Raw genomic sequence first — 6,643 nt, forward strand, 5'->3', positions numbered from 1 at the left:
TAAATGGGGAAAGGGGGGATAATTACACCATTCTTTCTACATTTGTGTGTTTGAAACTTTCCATAAGAAGACTTGTAATGCATCACACAAGTGATCATTTCTCTCAATTTGTCACCTGGTAGCAGATGCCACCTTAATTAATTTCCTACCTGCTATCATGGTAAGAAAAAAATATTAGGACCACAGTCTCTGCAGCTTGTGAAAATTTCAATTATAACAATAATAGACATCACTTATGGAGTGCTTCCTGTAAACCTGGCACTATACTGGACCCTTTATCTAGGATTTATAATGGAGGCTTCCGTAGTGGCTCAGAGGTAAAGAATCCACCTGCCAATGCAGGAGACACAGGTTTGATCCCTGATCTAGGAAGATCCCACATGCTTTGGGATAACTAAGGCTGTGCACCTCAACTACTGTGCTCTCCAGCCTGGGAGCCGCAACTACTGCAGCCCACACACCAAAAACCCCACTCAGCAAGAGGAAGCCACCACAGTGAGAAGCCTGTGCCCTGTAACTAGAGTAGCCCACACTCGCCACAACTAGAAATAAGTCCACGCAGCAACAAAGACTCAGCACAGCCAAAAATAAATAAATAAACATTTAAAAAATAAGCAAATAAAAATTAAAATATAAAAAATAAACAAAAGTCTTTCTAAAAATCCTTACAATGATCCAGTGTAGTAAGGGCAGTTATATCCATTTTACAGAGAAGGAAATTGAAGCTTCATGAGCTTAAGTAGCTTGTAGAAGTCTATATTGGTGATAACTGGTAAACAAGAATTCAAATCCTGAATTACTTGCTCTCAATTTCTACTATTCCCACAATACAAAATACTTAGGTACTTTAAAACTTCATAGGCAAGTGGAACTGAATCTACAAAGTTTTTAAAAAGGATGATGGTCTTTAAAATACAACCCAGTAATTCCAAGTTTAGGATTGTATCCTATGGGAATTATCTGTAATGTGGAAAGAGATTTATCACAAGCATGTTAATCTCAGTGGTAATTCAATAAAGGATCTGAAGTAGCTGCACAAGCCCTTGACAGCCCTTATCCAGGAAGCCTTCCGCACTGTTCCAGTCTGGGGTGGCTGCCCCTCCTCTGCATTTCCAGGGCACCTTGCACTGGTCTCTCGTCACTGCAGCTCCTCTGCTGGATCATGAGCTCTTCTTATCCAGCTTCGGTTTAGAATGGGCACTCGAAGATGCAAGGAATGAGTTAACAAATGACCCCGGGGTTGCTTGGTGAAAAACCAAGCTGTTAAAGTAAGTTGTCACAAGGGCAGGACTAGAACTCAAGGCCATACACAGGGTCCTTCTCTCTCCACTTGACTTTAGCTGTCTTCTTACATGAAATATATATATATATAAACATTAATAATATATATATATATTAACAGCTGGTATCTGGATGCTTGAGGCACAGCTAGGAAAAGGATAAGAAGCTGGAGACTCTTTCCTCTGTAGGCCTTCACTGAAATGATCACTGGAGTGATTGGATCCCATGGGACCATGTGACCTTGGAGATGCTGATATGTTGATGAATGAAAAGGTACAGGTTTAATGTGAATATAAACTGTGACATGGGTATATGAAAAGACTGAGCAAAAAAGCCAAGAGTAACTGTACAAGCAGTAAGTTCTCTACCATTTAGAGAAAACAAATCCACTAAAAAAAAAAAAAACAGACAAGAAGGAAAGTTGCAAACATTAACAGTGGTTGCCTTTGAATAATGGAATTTTTTTTCTATTTCTCTATCCATTTTTGTACTTTCCAAATTGCCTTCACTGGACATGCTATATTTTCATAATCAGAATGATAAAATTTAATCACTAAACTGATTCTAAAGGCTAACTGATTCTTCTAGTCATGACTCAGAAAATCACCCTAGTATTTCAATGTGCTGACACCGTTGCTTACTATGTTACTGTTTCGTGTACAACTATAGAAAGTACATCTATTCAAGTCAGTATGCAATGCAGACAAGCAAGAAAAATGTATGTTTTTCCCCAATTTGGTTCTTACTGAATAAGTCACTGACACCAAATCTAAGCAAATTCTCAAGAGTCTATGTTCCAGAAGCTTACTGCAAGTTTCACTAATGAATTATGCCCGACACTCTGTAACGCAACCACCTCCCCATACTTATGGAGATCCACCTTCTCTTGGAAGCCTTCCCTTTTCCACTCTCTCATTTACCACCTGCTCCTGGTTTGACTATAACGAAAACGGACAATCCCACCCCTGCAGAGGTCAATTTTGAGATAAACTAGATCTATTTTCTGTGGGTTCCTGAGGGCAGTTTTCCAAATGCATTCCAAGCAAGGATGGTGAGGGGCCAACAAGTGGATCTGGTTCTTTGTAACTCCAGGCCCAGCATAGGAACCACCCCTGGCCCCACCTGCCTGCTTGTCGGTAAGTATAGAGTAAATGGATGGAAAGACTAGATTGTACTCACCTGGGCATGAAATTTCTGGATTTTTTTTTCCAGCTAGGTTTATTTACCTTAGAGTCACACACACTTCACAACCACCCAAAGGCCCTTTTAACAGTCTGGCAGACATTCTGCCTTGTTTGTGACTAGGCTGGGCCTCTTCATTTGAGCACAGGGCTCACCCAGCGGGGTTATCTTCCCGTCATCATTCTCTACCACTAAAAAGCTGATGAGCATTCAACCCTGCTCGGAGGTCTTGAATAAGCATGCATCACATGATTTACTACCCACCACACCCCTAGGAGATGCATACGTGTTCTTCCCTTGACACTGTGTGGCTACAGTCCACAAGGAACACAGGACAGGAGGGTTGACCCAACCGGACCCTCTACCTCTAAAGGCTGAGCAACTTCCACTCCATCCAAACAGCCTGTGCAGAGACTGGGCAGGAAGGACTCTCACTGCACAAGGAACACTGGGACCCAAGAAGTTAAGTAGCATGAAGAGCTAAGGAGGGTCTTTCTTCTGATTTCCTGCTGCCTTTCATTCTGTGATCATACTTTAAAGCACTTCCCTACTGGAGGAGCAGGAGGCAGAGAAATGCGGGGAAACCCAGGGCAAGAGTAAAGAGAACCACTTAGTAAACACTAAAGAAAATCAATCCCCAATGAAAATTATTTATATAATACTCCTCACTGAATCTACCACTGGGATCCATGGTTTTGTTTAATAACCAAAACCTACGTAAGTCCTTAAGGAATTCACTCTCTGACTTAAAAGGTGTTGTTGTAACAACCATCATAACTTTGACTGTACACTGGGGTACCAACAAAAATCTCATTTGACACAAGTTTCGCTAAAGCGCAAAAAGGGCACTGACAGCAGACACCTTGTTGTGTGTCCCTGGGCAAGTGATTTCTCACTGAGCTGCAGTTTTTTCATTTAGAAAAACAGGCCAGCTGATTTCTAAGTTCCTTATGGGGTGAGCATTCTGATGAGAACTATATTCAAGTGCCAAGCAGAATCACCACAAAAATGAAACACCCTGGAAACCTTAAGAAGAGAAATCAGTGTAGTTAGGAGGTAAGAGGAACGGGGTGAAACAGCACCTTGGGGAAACAGCACCAGACTCAAAGTGATGTCTTAGGTTTTCCAATGTTTCCCCTGCCAAATACAAAATTAAGTAGCTGCTTCCGTGAGACTCTCATCTTTAAAAACTTAATTAAATAAAATCAGTGAAAACAATGCTTTGTTCTCCCACAAGTGACTCAGGAGTAGTGCCCTAGGAGACACTTTCTACTCGGTGTGCTTATGCCCAAACAAAGGCCTCCTGGACAAGGATGAGAGGCAAAACATCTAAGTCTCCACAGCTGGCTGGGCTCCAGCTCGAGGAGAAGGGGCAGCCAGAAGAGAAAACTAACCAGGCTTATGAAAGGCTAGAAGGAGAGAGAGGCATTACTAAATCCATCTTCCCTCAAATGGATAGAACTCTTGAAAGGCATAATGGAAGGGTGCAGCTTTCAATGTGAATTACGTTCTTGTTCAACTCCGTTCTGCCTAAGGCCACTGCCTTTTCAGCCAACCACAGATTCTGGGTTCTGTGTTCAGTCCCTGCTCGGCAATGCGCCCTGGGGGAGTCGGGAGACTCAGGCTCTTGTCCTCTCTAGGTGGCCAACTTCACTTGGACTGAAACTTGGTACAAGGAACTGAACTCTCCCGGCCTCCGTTTCCCCTCCTGTAAAATAGGAGGGTTCGCCGGATGCTCTCTAGACTCCCCGAGACCGTGGCGCAGGGCTGGAGGCCCGCCGGCCCCCGAGGGACAGGTTAATCTCCAGCGCTGATGGCCCAGGTGAAGCCGCTGCCCGACCGCTCAGCAAGCACAAGGTTGGAGCACACACCACCCACTCCACAACCTGTCCGGCTGCCTTCTGCACCCACACCATTACCTACGGGGCCAGTGCATCCCCTAAACCATCCCACTGCTGCCTAAACAGGACTATTGAACTAAAATCCGCAAAGCTGAGCTGAGCATTCGTAGGCAAAGAAAAAGCAAAACAATCAAGAGGCCTCTCCTTCCGGACCTCGGAATTTCTCGCAAATAAACTCGGTAGAGCTGAAAATAAGGGCGTCCCCACCTAGAACAAGAGACCTCGGCTAGCCTTCCTTATAAAGAGACACAAGCCAAAAGGGGCCAATGACAATGGGGCTGGCTAGACGCAGGGACCTACACGGCAAAGCGCAAGCGAAAGCCAGCACAGTGCTGGGCGTAGTTTAAACCGGACTGAGGAGGCGCTCGCCGTCCCCTACAGACAGTGTAAGGACGATGGTGAGCTAGGCAGTCTTTTCTGGGGGGTGGAGGACTCGCAGACCCTTAATTCAACCCCTGTCTCTAAGAAACCACCGTGAGGTGAAAGTGAGGGGTGGCCCGGGTCATCTCAAGTCTGCACTACGGCCGGGAACACAGTCTCGGCCTGGAGTAATTTTTTTGCTACTTTCTCCCTTAGTGTTTCCTATTTTTGAATCTGGTGGTTTGGTCTGACACCCAAGCGGTACCTTTTAAATGTGTCAGTCTTTCTCCTCCAGCAAGTGGCGCCCCCAGCGCCGTTCCCTCCCGATGGCTGAGACACGAGACAAAGGCCGGGTTCCGCAGGGCGGCTCCGGAGGGCCAGCGGTGCACCCCGCAGCCTGGGCAGGACGCACGTGCGTTTGTTATGGTACCTGCGCCCCCACCCCTGCAGAGAGCCCGGGTTTCTCCTCCTGTACATCCTGCAGGCGAGATCCAAAGCAACCCGGACTTTATGTCTCCCTCCCATGTTGCCGGTGCAGTGGAGAAAGCGGGGCTCCCTGGGGCCGCGTGCACGTGGGTTTGTTGTGGGTCCGCAGTCTCGCGGAGCCGGGGGGAAGCCAGGGATGCCCCCTCGGCCCTGATTAATCCACAGACACCCCAGCAAAAGGCGGCGGGTCCGCGCAGTGAAGAGTGCTGAGGCGTGCTGAACATCCATTCCATGCGCCCTCGGCTCTCCACGGGCCCCGCCGCTCCGCTCCCCTCCTGCGCCCCTTCGCTCCACTCCTCCCTGGGGGCTTGGGTCCCGCCACCGCCCCGCAGCAGTCTTACTCACTCGCTGCGCTCTTAGCCGCGGAAGCTGCGGTTGCTCCGCCCGCTCTGCGCCCCAGCCGGTAGGCTGCTGGTTCCCTTTGTTAGCACCGGGTAGTGCCCTAGGCGTCTTCCGCAGCCCGGCCCTGCCTAGGACTCCCCTCCCTGGGATGCCTCTGGACGCCGCCCCCGACGGCGGCCTGACAGCCCGGGAGCTGGGAGTCCCTGAAGGAGGGTCTGTTGGGGAGGAGTAGAGGGGCCGGGAGATGTGGGGTGGCGGGTACGCGGGAAGGAGGGAAGAAGAGTGCGGCGAAGGGGCGGGGGAAATGAGCAGTCTCCGTTATGCAAATAGTCGGGAAGACGGGGTGGGACCCCTCGCCACACTGCGCCCCAAATCCGCCAAGCCCTTCAGAGGTCGCTAGCGAGCGGGCTGAGGGATTAGGGGTGCTTGGTTAGGTGGTGCACCTAACCCCGGAGTGATGCTGGGATCCTGCTCCCCTCCCCCTCCTACGGCAAGGGCTGGCCGAGGGGGAGGGGCAACGCGGAGGGGCAAGGTCCCCAAATGTCTGATCCTGCAGAGCTGAAGCCAGCACTGTCCTAGCAGGCAGAGACTATAAATCCAGCCTCTGCAACTGACGAGTTGTGTTACCCTGAGCAAGTCCCTCAACTGCTCTGAAGCTTTATGCAGAATATGAAACAACAAAATCTATTTCACAGGGTATGGCAAGAACCTCCCACTCACTGCAGATACAGAACAGGAGGGTCGGTGAGTCCCTGCCCATGGCCATATCCACCTCAAGCCGTCTGCAGGCTGGTGGGCAGGAGGACTCCAGTAGGGTGGAAAAGAGTCAGGGTCCTTCCTGCACTGGAGCTGAGCTAGGGTTGCTGGGAGAAGGTGAGAGGAGACCACTTGTTGAGCAAACGTCGTCGCCCCACACTGACCATCCCAGGGGCCCACTTGCCTAAAGCAGAACTCCGCCCTGTAGGAGGGCAGAAGCGGCCTGCGGCCACCGCTGCAGTCCCCATAGAAAAGATGTGACTACCAGAGGTCATAATCTTCTCCCCATCGAATACATGGGTGTGTATGGATGCTGTCCCTTGCTGTCTGCCTGA

At 49.1% G+C, this 6,643-nt stretch overlaps 1 protein-coding gene across 1 annotated transcript in view; it reads right to left on the reverse strand.

Moving 5' to 3' along the window:
- ST6GAL1 (ST6 beta-galactoside alpha-2,6-sialyltransferase 1) overlaps positions 1-6,038 on the reverse strand; it is a 141,625-nt gene extending 135,587 nt beyond the window's left edge. The window contains exon 1 of the mRNA XM_069558277.1: positions 5,556-6,038. The gene's annotated coding sequence lies outside the window, so the exon portion shown is untranslated. The remainder of the gene's footprint in view (positions 1-5,555) is intronic.
- Positions 6,039-6,643: the final 605 nt, after the last annotated feature.

The sequence above is a fragment of the Ovis canadensis genome, chromosome 1 (genome assembly GCF_042477335.2).
Source record: "Ovis canadensis isolate MfBH-ARS-UI-01 breed Bighorn chromosome 1, ARS-UI_OviCan_v2, whole genome shotgun sequence".
NCBI lineage: Eukaryota > Metazoa > Chordata > Mammalia > Artiodactyla > Bovidae > Ovis > Ovis canadensis.